Below are 17,422 nucleotides of genomic sequence, written 5' to 3'. Positions count from 1 at the left end.
TTTTTCCAGAGGAGGGTGGGCTCTGCCTCCGGAGGTTAGGTGATTTGTGATGACACAGCCCGTTTCCATGGGAATAGATTGGTTGGTCTTCCCCATTGGTGGGGGTTCTCCTGGCTTTTCCGTTTTAAATGGTGTAACTCCGCAAAGTCGTGTGTTTGTTTTGTTGTCTGTGCATGCCATGGGTAAACATTCTGCAAAGCTTAGGCTTTGTCCTGTCTTCTTCCTCATCTTCCTCTTCCCCTGAACTACGCAAGAGGAAAAAGAAGTCACAAAATGTTTCCTTAATCAGGAAAGAATTGAAGAAGTGGGTGAAGCTTCATGCTGGAGGGAGTCACAGCCATGCGCATGGGCACAAGCGCCGGCGTCTGTCTTTCTCTTCATCCTCATCGTCTGGCACTGAGTCCTCTGCCTCTTCCTGTTCCTCATCGGCTGATGCAGAAAGGAAATATCTGGACAGGGAAGGGGTGGTGGAGGTGCTTGCTCAAGTGTGCGACTGCATGGGGTTCTCAGAGCCCCTGGTACCAGTGGAGGGGGCTGACCCTACTATTCACCAGTATAGGCATACCCAAAGGATGGGGTTGCCATTGGTGTCTGATATCCGGGATAAAATACTTCCCTTTGATGGGTCCAAACTTTTTGGTGATTCACTGGAGGATAAAGTGCATAAAGTATTTCGGGCTGACAAACGTGCTGACAAATTACGGCGCAAGCCTACCTCAAAGACCAAGAAGTCTTCCTGTGGTGCGGGTGCAGCGCCCGGAAGGTCTTTCCCTGGCTCCTCCTCTCAATCTTTTTGGAAATCGAGGGGTGGTCAGGGTCCTCCACACTCTCACGTCCTGGTCTGGTACAGAAATCCTGACGGTTTGGACAGGCCGGTGGGTGGGCGTATCCGTCTGTTTTTTCTGGTATGGGACAGGTGGTGCTTGGATTCCTGGGTTCTGGACACCATTTGGAGGGGTTATCAAGTGAGTTTCCTGTCTCCACCTGTCCAGGTTTGCATGGTTCGGACTGTTGTACCCAGGTCTCGGACCAAGAGGTTGGCTATGGAATCTGCTCTCACCGAGTTGTTGCTGAAGAAGGCCATCATGCCCGTTCCGTTCCCGTTTCAGGGTCAGGGTTTCTACTCACAGGTGTTCCTGGTCCCCAAACCGTCAGGGAACCTTTGCTTAATTTTGGACCTCAAGGGCCTGAACTGCTTTGTCCGGAAGGAACACTTTAAAATTGAGACTTTGCAGAACATTCTCCCGATGTGGTGCAGGGGGGACTGGATGGCATCTCTGGATCTCCAGGATGCATATTACCACGTGCCTCTCTGCCACTGTCACTTAAAGTTCTTCTGTTTTGCAGTAGGATCCCAGCATTTTCAGTTCTGTGTGCTCCTGTTCGGGTTGCGCTCGGCCCCCAGAGTGTTCACCAAGCTAGTGGCTCTCCTGGTGGCCATTTGCACCTGAGGGGCATTCACATTTTTTCCCTACCTGGACAATTGGTTGGTCAAGGCGGCCCACCAGCGGACAATCCTGACTCATCTCCAGTTGGTCTGCCAGGTATTGTGGAACTGGGGGTTTCTGGTGAACTGGTAGAAGTCTCAGCTGGAACCCACTCAGAATCTCGTTTTCATCGGGGCTCAGATTTGCACCAGGATGAGGAGGATGTTTCTGTCCCAGGAGAGGGTCCATCGCTTGCTGGCTGTTCTGGGCTGGATTCTCAGAAGGCAGTTTGTCTCGGCTCGCCTATTGCTCAAGTTGCAGGAGCACATGGCATCTTGCGTTTTTCTGGTTCCTTGTGCGCGTCATTTGTGTCCTCTAGTGTCTCATCTTCTCTCACACTGGCTCCTGACTTCTCAAGCTTACAAGGCTTTGATCCCAGTGTCCCTCCGAGGGTCTCCCTGCTGTGGTGGTTGGGGATTCCAAATCTCCGGGCAGGGATTTAGCTGGTCCTTCCACCTATGACCACTCTTACTACAGACGCCAGCGGAAGAGGTTGGGGGGCAAGATTGGGGGTCCTCTCGCCTCAGGAGTTATGGGATCTGGTGGGGAGCCATCGATCATCCAGTTGGAGAGAGTTGTGTGCCATTCTCTGGGCTCTGGTTTACTTCAAGGTATTTCTGGAAGGACAGGCGGTTTTGGTACAGACGGACAATACAACGGCCTTGGCCTATGTCAACCGCCAGGGGGGTTCCGGCAGCTCCTTGAATGCTCTGGTTGCTAAAATAGGTTTGTGGGGGAATCTCATCTGGTGTCCCTGGTGGCCTCTCATGTCAGGGGGGTGGACAATGTTCGAGCGGATCTTCTCAGCCGCCGGTTTCCCTCCTCTGTGGAACTGGTTCTATCAGACTGGGTCCTTGCGGAGGTATGTGTCATGTTTTGGGAACCCCCATTCTAGATCTGTTTGCCTCTCCAACCACAGCAAGGGTTCCCCTTTTCTCAGGGTTTCAGGCATAGGGGACCTGGCGGAGTGCAGGGGGTGGTGGAGCTTGTCTCCGTGCAGTGGCCTCTGGGTCTCCTTTATGCATTCCCAACTCTCCCCTTTCTTCCCCGGATGGTTCAGCGCATGAATGTGTCTAAGTCGACTGTGTTGTTGGTTGCTCCGTTTGGCCCTGCTGGAGTTGGTTGCCCTCTCTGTTGGAGCTTCAGTCCCAGGGGCCTTGGCTGGTTCCGAAGTGGCTATGTCCCCTGAAGGGGGGTCTGGGGTTTGGAATCCGACCGATTCAATGGGCAGTATGGTGATTGCACGGTCTAGGTTGATGTCTCAGGGGTTTCCGGGTCCTGTGGTCGAGTCTATCATGAATGCTCGTAGACCCTCTACTCTGAAGGCATATGGCAGGCATTGGGGTCATTTCCGGGACTGGTGTGGGCGGTCTGGGATCCCTCTCCTGAGTTCTGGTCTGCCTGCTATTCTCCAATTCCTCCAGGAGGGGTTTGACAAAGGCCTGGCGGTCTCCGCGCTTCGCTCTCAATGGGCTTCCATAAAATTCCTCTTGGGGGATTCTGCTGGTCACCTGGATGGGGAGGTGTTGGTGGGTAAGTTGCTCTGGGGTATTTCTTCTTTCCGTCCTTATACTTATAAAGGGCTTCCCCCTTGGAATCTCCCTCTTGTCTTACAATTCCTTCAAGGGCCTCCTTTTGAGCCCATTTCTGAAAATGACTTCAAACATCTTACTCTGAAGACTGCGTTTCTTATCGCTATCACATCTGCCCGTAGGCTGGGGTAGATTGGGGCTTTATTGTGTCACCCCCATTTCCTGAGGGTGCTTCCGGACTCAGTGATGTTGAGGTGTGATCCGATGTTCCTCCCTAAAGTTGTTTCGGTTTCACCCCTCACAGGATCTGGTTCTCCCTGCCTTTTTCCTGGATCTGCAAACAACAGAGGAGGTGGCCTGGCATGCCATTCATGTGCAGCGGGCAGTGTTGGAGTATTGGGCTAGGAATGCCCTTTTCAGGCAATCTGATAGTCAGCTGATTACTTTTGTCCCTGCTGGTGCTGGTCGCAAGGCCTCAGTGGTTTCCATTAGCCGGTGGATCCTTGTTGTTGTCTCCATGGTCTATGTGGCTTCTGGCCTGCCTGTACATGCGCACATTCAGGGGCGGTCCACCAGGGGCCTGGCGCTTCCTGGGCCGATTCTAGGGGGTTTTCTCTACAGGCGATTTGTAGGGCTGCCACCTGGCAGATCAAAGCACTTTCAACAACCACGATTGGTTGAATGTCTCCCACTCGGGGTTGGTTCCTTCGGGGTTGGGGTTTTGTCAGTGGGGATGTGAATTTGGAGTTATTAAAGGTATGTGTTTTTCTGCACTGTTTTTGGCTCTGTGTCTCTCTGGGAGCTTTTCCCCGCTGCTGTTATGGTATACCTCATGAGGTAAGTACTGGGACGAGGAAGAGTGGATGTGGAGGTAATGCTCTGATTACTTACTGGTAATCTTCATTACTCCTAGTCCTACTCTTCCTCGTCACCGTAGTGACGCCCCTCCTCTCCCTCCCTGCAGGTACAGTCGCATGCTCCAGCTGGGTTAAGTAAACTGGGAGACGTGGGTTGAGGGGAGGAGTTATAGAGGGTAAAAGAAACAAAAGAAGATCCTGTATCAGAGGCAGGGGCCTCATGAGGTAAGTACCTGGATGAGGAAGAGTAGGACTAGGAGTAATGAAGATTACTGGTAAGTAATCAGAGCAATACTGGTCACAGCATTTTTAACCAACGACCATTCATATCTCAAAAGACAAAAGCTACTCCATAATAATCCACTGGTACTACATCTGTACCATTTTTGCTGGTTTCCGAATCTGGAGTAATCTGGCCCAATTCCAACACTGATCCATCCCAATGCTTCGACTTTATATAGTCTTTGAGATTTCCAAGCTCTCTATTTTAAAAAACATTTTTTTTTTCAGTAAACCTTTTTATTTGCATTAGTAAATCACAATAGCTTCATACTTTCTTATGACATGCTGTTAGGGTGCCACATAACAGTAACAGAGAAGAGAAAAAGGAAAAAGAACAACAGGACCTCAACTGAGGTAAATAAAAACAAGAAAGAGAAAGGGGGAGGAACAGGGTGTGGGGGGGGGGTGAATCCCCCATAGTGGACCGGGAAAGGGTTCTCTGCAGTCTCGGGTCGCAGTTACAGGGTGCGAGTTCAGTGTTTGTGGTAGGTTGGGCAGCCGCGTTCATAGATCGTGGGTCACTAGGCTGTTAGTCCATTTTCGTCAGCCAGCGGAGGGATGGGGGCTGCCTGGCTGTGCCTGGGAATCTCTCCACGAAGTCCAAGAATGGGTCCCAGATGCTGTGGAACTTTTTTTGGTTGCCCAGTCTGATGGCAGTAATTTTCTCGGCTGCAGCGATGTCCCAGCACTTAACCCACCACGCTGGGATCGCTGGGCCCTCCGGGAGTTTCCACAGGTTGGCAATTGAGATCTTGGCTGAAGTCAATAGGTGCGTGCAGAGGTCCGCCAAATTGCCAATCATCAAAAACTATCCTTCACCCATATCTCCCAGTAGGACGATTCCAGGATCCTACGGTATCGATAGACCTGTGATGTGTCAGATCTGCTCCAGGACTTCCCTCCAAAACCATTCCGCTTTCGGGTACAACCATCGGAGGTGGAATAGCGTTCCTGTGTCCACACAGTCCCTCTAGCAGTGCGGCGGGGGGGTGGGGTTGAATTTGTGAAGGATTTCCATCATCATATACCACCTGCAGCAAACCTTAATGGCTCCCTCTTTATTCGTCACACATTTAGAGGTCTTGTGGGTCCTCGTCCAGATGCGCTCCCAGCTAGTCCTGTCCAATTCTCAGCCTAGGTCCCTCTCCCACCATTTCATGTAGGGCTCCTTGGATTCCGGGTCTGCCCTGTCCAGCAGCCTGTACAGGGTCGAGATCTTCCCCCTGGGTGGGGTAGCCGTTAGTGTGCGCTCCAACGCAGTAAGTTCTCTGTGCCCCTGTGTCCTCATTGAGTCGTGTGTCAGCCAGTGTTGGAGTTGGGCGTAGCGGAACCTCTCGCCCACCGGTACCTGGAATTTCCTCTTGCAGTCCTCGAAGGTGAGTGTGGTGCCCCCCTCATAGAAGTCTGCTACGTGCTTTAGGCCGCCCGCCTTCCACTTGGAGAAAGCGTTTTGCCATTGACCTGGGGTGAAGTCCGGGTTCTCCCAGACCGGGGAGAGTGGGCCCACCGTGCCCCTGCAGTTCCACTTCCTTGCCGCCTCTTTCCAGCTGCTTACCGTGTTCCTGGTAGTTGAGAGGGGTCCGGCGTTCGGGGGGTGCTTATGCCATGTGAAGTGTGGGAGGGACTCCAGTGGGTGCTGACTCAAGTCCTCCTCCAGCTTTAGCCAGCGGGGTTTGTTGGTGCCCGGCACCCACGTGAATGCCGCAGAGAACTGGGTGACTAAGCAGTACCTTTCGACTTCGGGGACTCCCAGGCCTGCGGATCTGGGGCTTCTGAGTCGAACTTTCCTGGTCACCTGGGGCTTCTCCCCCCCCAAACAAATTTTAGCATGGCTGCTTGCAGTTTCTGTTTGGCTTTTTTGGGAATTGCTACTGGGAGGGTGTAAAGCAATAGACTGGGCACAACAAGTTGAACAAATGGTTTATTGCTTGTAGGGATAAGCTGGGTAGTAGAGACCCCCAACCATCTGCACAAGTAGACAGACTCCTCAAAGAATAACATTCTAACACAAAACTCAGGATTGCTCTGATGTCATCAATAGCTAGGATTCCATCAGTAGAACAAGGAATGGGAATCAGATAACACATTAACATATAATAGAAAAGACATCAACATAACACACCCCCCTCCCTTACCTGAACACCAAATTTCTATTTACACAAAACAATTTATAATACATGTAATTCGAACAATGACATTATATAGAGCAAAAGGCGTCTGTTTGCTTAGCAATTTTAACTCCTCACCTTCGCAACCCTTGACAGGCTCCAGACCTGTCCACTCTCCAATTTCACAGAACGGTCAAAAACTTGTACAACCTTAACCGGATCCGAATACAACGGATCACCCTTTTTCTTTATAACAGCTTTCCTTATTCTAACTAGATCGCCCACTTCAACTATAGTCTTCTTTCTTGGAAATTTCTCATTAACTTTCTCAGCACACTTCCTCTTTCGTTCATCCATATTCCTTTTCACTTCATCCACCACCTCATCCGTTTCTATGGCCCGGCCTAACCAAGCTGGGGATAACATTGTGTTACTCTTCCGTCCTCTCATTAATTCAAATGGACTCACTCTTGTTTCGGCATTAGGAGCCATCCGCAACGCATACATTTGTTCCTATACCGCAACTTTCCTGTCCAACCCACACGCATTGGCATTCCTAATACCTTCCATTATACAGCGGTTGACCCTCTCGATCATACCATTGGCTTGAGGGTAATACAATGCAGTTTTTTTATGCTTGATTCCACATCTGTACATGTACTCTTGAAAGAAACCTCCAGTAAACTGTGGACCGTTGTCCGTCAACACACTCCTTGGCAAGCCCTCTCTCTCAAATATCTCTTCCAGAAATGCTACAATAGATTGACCCGTGACTTCTCTCAATATTTTGAACTCCGTCCACCTTGAAAACATATCTACTATCGCCAACACAAACCTACCACGACCTCTGCCCATATCCACTGGGCATAAGATATCCATGGCAAGGTCTTGCCATACACCCTTCGGACCTTCAACTCCTTTCACAGGTTGCACTACAGCAGATATGCTCTTCCCTGACTTTATGCAGTCTACACATCCTCCCACTGTTTTCTCAATCTCGCGGTCCATACCCGGCCACCAATAATCGGCCTTAATTACTCCCTTGGTTTTATACGTACCAATATGGCCTTGATGCGCAATAGCAATTAGTTTTTTTCTAAAACACACTGGAACAACAAGCTTATCCCATCAATATATTAGACCATTCTTCACAGATAATTCCTCTCTCACCTCCCACAAAGCCCGTTCTTCTCCAGATAACAATCTTTTCTCTGGCCAACCATCCTTGATAAAATTGGTTATCCGCCTTCACATTTCATTAGACAACAATGCTTCAACCCATTCTTCTTTGTGAAGTACACCTTCCACCGTAGCAAATACCATACTTTCAACTTCAACAGACCCCTTCTCATCTTCCTCATCACTAATCCTTACTCTAGATGCATGATCGGCCTGCACATTGTCCTTACCGGCTACCACTTCAATGTTAAACTTGTGACATTGCAATCTTGTCACCCAACAGGCAACTCTCCTTGAAACTTTGTACAACCCTTTGCTTTCAAATATAGCCTTCAGTGGCTTGTGGTCTGTTCTTAACACAAATTCCTGACCCCACACAAAGTTTTTCAGTTTTTCTATACCCCAATGGCATGCCAAAGCCTCTTTTTCCAAAACCGAGTAGATCAATTCAGGACCTCTCAACATGCGCGAGGCATGTAACACCACGGATTCTGCACCATCCATTCCCACTTGCGACATAACCACTCCAATACCAGTTTCACTCGCATCAACAGACAAGATTGTCCTTTTTTTAGTATCATACATGGCTAAGGGTTTTGTCATATCAATCTCAGACTTAATCTCAACAAATTCCTTTTCACACTCTGCATTCCAAACAAATTCCACTCCTTTTCTCAACAATGCTCTCAGCAAGGTAACCTTATCCGCATATTTTTCAATGAAACGATGGTAAAACTCTATTGTCCCCAAAAATGAACGTAACTCTGCCTTATTCTTTGGAGACTCCATTCTTTTAATTCCATCTACCAACACTTTTTTGGGCCTTAAACCTTCCTCCGATATTTCGTGTCCTAAATACTCTACTACTTGAGTAGAAAAGACACATTTCTCATTTCGTAAGGTAATACCTCGTGTTCTGAACATTTCTAAAACCTTATTGAGTTTCCTTTTTAAATCTTCTTCAGTACTGCCACAAACCAACACATCATCCTGGAAGCACCAAACATTGTTTATACCTTTGAATAATCCATCAATGACTTTTTGGAAAACTGATGAAGCTGGTATTAATCCGAAAGGCATGCGCCGAAACTGCTAAATGCCTTCGTATGTGATAAAAGCCGTCAGTTTTCGTGACTCGGCATCAAGGTTAATCTGATGATAGGCGCTCGCCATATCCAATTTGGCAAAGTATTTGGCATTTCCTATCCTAGACAGAAGTTCTCCCATATTTGGAAGGGGGTGGCGGTGTCATGAAGCCTACCCCCGGAGTACCAGGCCAGGCCCAGCACCTCCGGGAGCAGACATCACGTCCCCGGGTAAAAGCCCAGCGGCCCTTTATAGGGGCTCTTTGGACTCTGTCCTGGCGCCGTTGGCGCCAGGCTCATGTTGGACATCAGTCCTGGCGCCATAGGCGCCAGGCTCATAAGGGGAAGTGTTTGGTGCACTTACCTGAAGCAGACCATGCTGCACACTCACCTGATGCAGATCATGCTGCATGAAGAACCAAGCCAAATGAGGCTTAGGAGGGACTTTTTTTCTGAGGGAACTATTTTGTTACTTGGGTGGGGCTGTGGAAGAATACTCACCTGGAACTTCTTCCAAGGTTATTTAAGCCACGCCCGGACAGCCACACGTGCTTCGCGTTGTTCTGCATCCCAGCAGCTGAACGCTCACCGTGTCAGCTCCTGCACCTGGACTCCAGCCACGCGCGCCTCGAACCTGGAACACCTGTAAGGAAAGAAGAGAAGAGAAAGGTGAAAACCAAGAACTTATTGAACCTTCTTACCTGCATCCGGAATCTTCACGCCAGCATTCCTGAAGGAGGACTTCCATTTAAAAGCACCGCGTTGCTCGCTGCAGCGCCGCGCTTCACTCACCTGTTCCCGAGACGCCGCCCGGCTCCATCACGGCTCTCAGCACCAGTCGCCACATCTCTGCACCTAGGGGAGAGAAGAAGAGACAAAAGGTGAGCAAGGGAGCACAAGAGGAAGGCCGAATTTTCAGCCATATTACTTTACCGGCTTTTCTTGGTGAACCATTCCACATCTCGGGTCGTCGCCGCATCTTTGGCAGGTACCGCACCCCGGCCCCTATGGGGAAAGGACAAAAGACATTACTGGGGAATTATAAAGACATTTAGAGGGGTCGCCCTCATCACTAACTCACCTGATTTTACCACCGGCAATTTAACCCCTCAACGCATCGTCTTGGTTCTGCACCTGAAATAAAGGACAGATCACAGGTTAGGAGAAACAACATAAAAGGAGGCTCACACTTGAACTTTAGCATCTTCATACTTACGGTGTATCGCTCAGAAAAGTCAAGTGGATTTGCCAGCGCCATTCTGAAAACCAGTGAAGTAACTGGACGAACGCGCGCCCCTGCACCAGAAGCAGGATGGAGAGTTCATCCTTCCAAACCATAAGGTGAGCTTAAACCGGGGGGTTTTGGAGGAAGTCAGAGGAGAACGAAGAGGGAAAGGGGGGAGCAATCACACTATTCAGCAGACAGTTAATCCCCTTTCTCATCTGCAGAAGGATATTCCTACAGGCCAGACAAGCAAGATTTGGGGGTCCTGTTCAATCGGTGGTCCGAATTCTGCGCATCACGCTTGAAGAGGCCACAGCAACCCAGACCAGACCAGCGCCTCCGTGGGAGCGAGGTGAGCGTTACAGGCGGTCAGCAAGCACACATCGATTCAATTCTCTTAGATCTATGCATACTCTCAAATCCCCCCCTGACTTTTTCACAACAACCACTGGGGAAATCCATTCAACCGCCTTCGCTGGTTCAATAATGCCAGCTTTCTCCAGTTTCTCCAACTCCACTCTCACAGCATCACGCAATGACATCGGTAACGGTCTAAGTTTTGCCGCCACGGGCCTGGAACCCTCCTTCAGCACAATTTTGTGAATCCTCCCTTTCAAACACCCAACGCTATTATTAAACACATCTGGATACTTGGCAATGAAACTTTTAGAACTATCATCCAAACTACAGTCCATGGATAGTTTTTCTACATTTAACACTTGTTCTTTACTATTGGGATCTAATTTAATACATAGTCCCCTTTGTTCTATGCATCCCAACAGCGTCTCACCCTTCTTGGTGATATATATTTTTCCGCGTGCAACCCTGTCTTTAAATTTAAAAGTTGCAGGACAACATCCTACCACATCGATCCTACTGCCACTATAGCCCCCAGGTGTCTTGTCTGACGGGCTTAAATCATCCATCCTACCTCCCAGCACATTTTCATACACCGCCTTTGACATCAAAGTGATTTTGGAACATGAGTCCGCTAGCATTTTAACTTGGCAACCATTCACTTCCACCCAAGCTGAAGGATGCTCGCATTCATCCATTCAGGCAGGGGCGCCCCCAAGGGGTTGGCAAGGGGGGCCATGGCCACCCTTATAAAAATGCTGGCCCCCCACCGGCCACCCTGTGAAATTTGAAAAAAAAAACTGTTTTTTCTTTTTTCTTCGCACTGAACTGTGCATTGAAAATAGCATGCCCAGCAGTTCAGTGCGAATAAAAAAAGTATTTTATTTTTTTGCTTTTTCTTTTTTGCTGCGGTTTGCCGAAGCCCGCCGCCCACAGTGGACGGACATGGAAATAAATACAGCCTGAGCCTGGAGGCGCGCATTTCTGCTTTGGCAATTGGCTTGTGCTTCCCAGGCTGTATTTATTTCCAGGTTTCCAAAGTTCTGGTTGCATGTAGGTTGTTGTGCCGTCTGCGCAGCACATACTGTGTTGTTTCACACCATGACCAGGCTGGCAACCCGAAGCTGCATCTGGAAACTCACTAGGACTGTAACTAGCCAGGTGCTTTTCGATGCATAGACACATTGCTGTAATTCTCGAGGTCAAGCATAATGCAAACAGCCCTATTTTGGACACCTGGAAGCTCGCCTTCTTGGAGATGTTTAGGAACATAGCAGAGCAGTATAAAACACAAGATAAAGGGACTGCCTGTAACTAGAATGTTCGATGCTGCCTACTTAACATCTGACATGGTGTACAGACAGACAGTGGGAGGATTTCACCAATCTCTGTACCTATGGTTGCAATGGCAGAAGCGTATCAAAAAGTAACCCTCCATGGCTAACCTGCTATACTGACTTGGGTGCGGTCACCAATGGAAGCAGAAAGAGAACTACTTAGCTGGCACCCTGATCTCTGTTCATAATAACAGTGCACCCAGGGCATTGCCGCCTCAATAATCCCCATCGCCCAGTCAAGGAGACTACTGTATGTATGCCACTGTGTCAAATGCTAATTATGTTGCGGATGACCTCTACCCCTAAAACATACTCATGTCCTATGCACATCCATAATGTAAGCTTCAGACCATTACCTCCGAGTCAATAACTGCAGCTGTGAAATGAAACATTGATATGAGCTTATAGTTTATGGGCCCTCAGGATGGATCTAAATTGTGTTTCTTTAATGATGGTAGGACTAGGCTTTCTTTCACAAGTTGTTGATAACTAAGCATTATTGCTCATAGCTACACAGGCTATTATGAGCCCAGAAGCCATGCAGGTTCATGGCAGTAAAGCTATTAGCAACTGGCCGCAGTGCCAGGTGCTAAGCTGAAGTGCCAGTTTGGGGGCAAAGTTAACATGCTGCCAATATTTTTGGATTGGTGGCACTGCAAAAGGAGATGGAGACCTGTGCTGCCCTGCGGCGCCGAGAGATTTATTTCCACCACACTTCACAGAGCTGAGGTAAGCAGAGTGTGTCTGTGTGGCACCCTGACCTTTTGTTGCTTTATTGGATGATATATGTCCAACTGAGCCAGACTGCCGCGCCTTTTTTTCCCACAATAGAATCATAACTTAAGTCAGTTGGGAATCTTTCCATTTATGGTTGTCAGCAGCCCTGTTTCTTGGCAACTCAATGTCACTTGGCATCTTGATTAGGAAAGTGGAGTTCATTGTGTGTCACCATGCAGACAGTAGCCCATGGCAAATCAATGCAGTGATGTGTGCAGCAATAATTTGTGTGCTGCACAAGTCACCACCCTGACCCTGTTGGTTAATGGTGTCAATGTGGTGCTCCCTTATGCAACAGTACATATACCTGTTTTTGTCTGATGTGCCTAATGTCCATATAGGAGCACACCGGACTGTTTTGTGTATGTGACTCTGGCGAGCATGCCATACTGTCCCCACACTTAAACAAGAAGCAAAAGAGCCCTTGTATGGTGTACCCCATTTGAGTGGCTGATGTTGCAGCCATTTTATACTCGCATCCAAAAACGTAAGCTGTCCAAATGAGCATGTATGGTTCAAGGTACAAACATTTTAATGTTAGGGTGAGTATTGTGAACCCTGATGTGAGCAACAAGACATCCATCAGTTATGCATTTAGAGATTCACACATACAATCCTTATATCACAGAGTTTTTTTTATCAAATGTAGAGATCTCTGATCACTGTTATAGTCCTGAAAGGCTCTGTGATTTAATGCAAAATATACAGGAATCCTCATTGGTGCTATTTGTCCCCTTTCCCACTCTCAGAGAGGTATTTTGAAAGAGCACAATAAGAGTGTACCAGACTGTCCATCTTGGAGTTATAACCTTCTATCAGAAAATAATTCATATGGTTAGTCTAGTATTGCCCCTTGCGAAAAATACAAGTGAGGTGATACGAACACAACACCTGCAACACAGGGCCAGGTCAGTGGGCCCTCAGACCCCTATAGGCTGTTCACACCGCAGTGTGCCAGTACGGACAGTTTAAAACTGCATTCAGGCAAGGCCTTCCCTAAGAGCAGGTGACAGAAAAACCATTTACTTGGGCAGCAACAGCTGTGTTTTCACATTAGAATTCTTCTGTAAAGTACTTGAATTACAATGGCCCTCATTACGACCCTGGCGGAAAGTGACTGACCGGACCGCCACAGCGTAAATAGCGTTTCCGCCATTGCACGAAGGAGCAAAGTGCGGCCCATTCCGACCCATCGGGCACGAGCACCACGCCATGGCGGAAGTGCAAAGTCCGCGATGGCGGAAATGACCCCAAAACGGCCCACACCGCCGCCGTACGGCGCCCTAGGTGCAATACCGCCACCCCTCTTAGCGGTCACCGCAGTGTGCGCCTACCGGAAAGTACGGTGACCGGAAATATACGGAAACGGAAGTTAAAACATGGCCCCGGAACGGGAAACATCCCGCCGTACACCTATAAAACCACTAAAACCACACAACCACTAAAATCACTACCCTGAAACACACCCCAACCCGTCATCCACCCTAGCGAAACCAAGAAAAATGGGAAAAGTAGCGAAGAAAGCGTGCGACCGCAAGCGGCAGGTCCACTTCTCCCGTGAGGAACTCACCGTGCTAACAGAGACCCTCCAGGAGAATGCTGCCGTCGTCTTCTCCACGCAAATGACCAGAACGGCACTTGCAAACAAGAAGGCCATATGGGCTCTGGTGGCACAGCGGGTAAGTGCGGTGGGGACCGCACCCCGCACCCCACAGCAATGCCGCAAGCGATGGGACGACCTGCGGATACGCGTCCGCAGCATACTCTCTGCCAACCGCAACATTGCCACAGCCACCGGGGGAGGCCCTGAATCACCCATCAAGTTGACCCCCTGGGAAGAAATCTGTGCGTCCACCATCGGAATGGAGAGCATAGAGGGAGTCGGAGGGATGGAGAAAGGAGTGCAGACATCCGAAGATTCAGGTAGGTGGGCCAAATAAAACAATGCCAAATCCACACAGTCCATCCATGTGAAGTACCATGCGTCCACATAGTGCTACAGAAACACATGTCCAGGAGAACGTCCACACACATCGGCCTGATAGCGCACGTTAAAACCCACAATAAATACATAAATAATTAAAAACCCCTAAAACACGCACTACACGTGCAGCAGGCACACCCTAACTGCAGGCTGCCAAACAACTGCACCCTCACTCCACACACAAATGAAAGCACCTCCAAGGCCCCGACCCAAATCACCCTCAGGTACCACTCCAATGCATGTGATACAATGCCATTCCAATTCCCACAGACCCATCAATAACCCTCGCCCTCCTTTACTCCACCACAGGGTCCGATCCAAACGACGAGCTTCAGGACACCCCTACCAGCACACCTGCAAAGAGGGCCAAGACCAACGGCCAGAGACCCTCCACCTCAGCTGCACGCATCAAGACACGGCAGCAGCACAAATCAGGTGGCAGCACAGAGGAGGGAACATCAACAGGCACCCCAGCAGCCAGCATGCCCACACCACCACCACCACAGGTCCCCCCAATGGATGCCACAGAAGGCACTGCCTCTGGTGGCAGCAGCACCATAGGTGACACCCCATTGATGGCAGCATGCTCGGACACCGAAGACGGGGATGTCGAAGTCAGATCCATCCATGACCTGTCCCAATCCCCCTGTCTGTCCCATCCCGTACAACATGAGGATACCACGCAGGGGCACCCACAAGACGACGACTGGCCATCCCCCACAAGCCCTGTGGCAAGGCAACATGAGGACAACAGCCCCTCTGTGACACCCCCGCAAATGGCCATGGCCCAGCAGAGGCAACAGTCCCTCGACCAGTTAATCGTGCAACAGCAGCAAATGGCCACGCTCCTCAAGGACCATGCCGATGAATGTGGGGGCACTAAGGCAGACATAGAAACATCAACTGAGACACTTAGGGCAGAAATGGAGAGAGGTACAGAGACGCTAAGGGCACAAATGGAGAGTAGCACCGAGAGCCTGAGAGTCCAAATGGAGAGAAGCACCGAGAGCCTGAGGGGGGAACTGCATGCGACGTCCAAAGACGTATGTGCCGAAATTGCCGCAGTGCGCCGTGTGCTCACTGAGCTCTCGCAAACCCTTAGGGACATGCATGGACGTGAGCAGGCAGAGACATCATCCGTTGCAAATTCCGTCCAGGGCAGCCCCCAACGTAGATCTGGGAGGAACCTGCGCTCCACAGGCAGGGGTGCCCCTGATACCCGCAGAGGGGGCTTGCAATAGCGACTGCCCACTGACAATGAGCATCTTTGGACACTGGTGTTCGGGGGGGAGGTAGGAGGGTGGAGGGGGTGTGTTGGGCTCACTTGGGTGGCGGGTCGATAGGGTGTTCAACATGATATCACATATGCCATAAACAGTGCACGATCAACCAATGAGATGTGTGGACATTGATCTTTGTGTACTAGGCCATCATAGGCGTACAGTCCATATTGTGCATGTCCCAGACACACACAGTGCCACGAGTCCCGTGTCCATGTATCAGCCACCAGGCGTGAGTGCTAGAAGCATGCATCAATGAGATGCTGACGAATGTCACGGGCCTCCGGTGCCTCGCAGACTCCATGAGGTGCTGCCACATCCCCACCCTCATCATGACCATCATCAGGTGCTTGCAGTTCTGCGTCAGGGGGCATGGGCACATTTCTACGTACGCACATGTTGTGGAGCATGACACATGCCATGACCATCTTTGCAACCTTCTCATGGCGGTACAGGAGTGCCCCGCCAGACCTGCTGAGGCAGCGGAAACGAGTCTTCAGTAGGCCGAATGCCTGTTCAATGACTACACGGGTACGTGAGTGGGCATGGTTGTAGTCCTCCTCATGCTGGTCCCGTGGGTTCCGGACTGGTGTGAGGAGCCATCTCTTCAGTGGATATCCAGCATCACCTGTACTGTATGTGGACGAGAAACGCATGATGTGGAATGCCATTGCTACGTACGCACACCCCCCCCCTTCCTGCCAGGTCATTGCCAAATCACATACCCCACATAATCATGCATGTAATGAGACTCACCGAGTAGCCAGGATCGGTTCCCTGCGTGTCGCTCCATGTAGCGTGGTATTGTAGAGTTCCTCAAGACCATAGAATCATGGGTTGATCCAGGGAATCGGGCACAACAATGTGTAATGATCCTGTTGGAGTCACACACCATTTGTACATTCAGGGAATGAAATTGTTTTCGGTTGCGGTACTGGGCCTCCATGGCATGTGGGACGACCAATTCAACATGGGTGCAGTCGATGGCACCAATGCAACCCGGTATGCCGGCAAGTGCATGGAATCCCACTTTTGTGTTGGTAATTTCCTGCTCCGAGCGTGGTAGAGAGATGTAGTCGTCTGCGTGCTGCAGGAGGGCATCGAGCACTTGCAATAGTGTCCGTGAGAACAGTGGCTGAGAAATGCCATGCAACTGTCCGACTGTGTGCTGGTAGGTGCCTGTGGCCAGGAAGTGGAGTACAGACACCACCTTCAGTAGGGGTGGGATGGCGGTTGGGCTATCTATCATGCTGACAAGGTCAGCCTGTGTCATGTCCACAATGGCGGCTATGGTGCCCCGGTCCAGACGGTAGAGGGTGTGGATCTGCTCATCAGTGAGGTTGAACGGATGTGCTCGGAGGCGTGGGATTGCGGGCTGCCTGCGTGGTGGTAGTGGCTGTGCTGGCGGCCCTTGCTGGCCCTGCCTTGGCCTCCTCCTCCTCCTGCGTCTCCTCCGTGCGGCCGGTTGTAGTTGGTGTTCGTCTTCTTCTTGGAGTTGGAGTACTTGCAGTGCTATCAGGTCCCCCAGGGCCAACATCGCGAGTCCTGCCGGTAGCATTTCGGTGTGGTTGTGGGAGGAGACTGGGTGTGCAATTTATGTGTTTTCAGGCTGTATGGCCTCCACCTGTGGTGAATAATTCCACCTGTGCAAACTGCTCTCCCCTTTGGCCGGGCACGTCCCGCGCACAACGCTGCAATTCGGGGAATGGCATCTTGCTATTGCAATCATGTATTTGTACCCGATGGCCGTGTAAGATTGGTTGATATGTTCATTCTGCTGTGGTCCCATTGTTTCCCATACTATCTGTGCAGTCGCGAACAGACTTGTGAAGGGTCAGTGGAACGTAGTACTCGAGTAACGGTGGGCCCTCATGCATCACTGTACCGAGTTGCAACGACGGGCGGGGCGTCCCATTTGTGGGTGAAGGCAGA

The sequence above is a fragment of the Ambystoma mexicanum genome, chromosome 7q, assembly GCF_040938575.1.
Source record: "Ambystoma mexicanum isolate Mex_15411 chromosome 7q, UKY_AmexF1_1, whole genome shotgun sequence".
NCBI lineage: Eukaryota > Metazoa > Chordata > Amphibia > Caudata > Ambystomatidae > Ambystoma > Ambystoma mexicanum.
Note: the sequence above shows the minus strand (reverse complement) of the source record.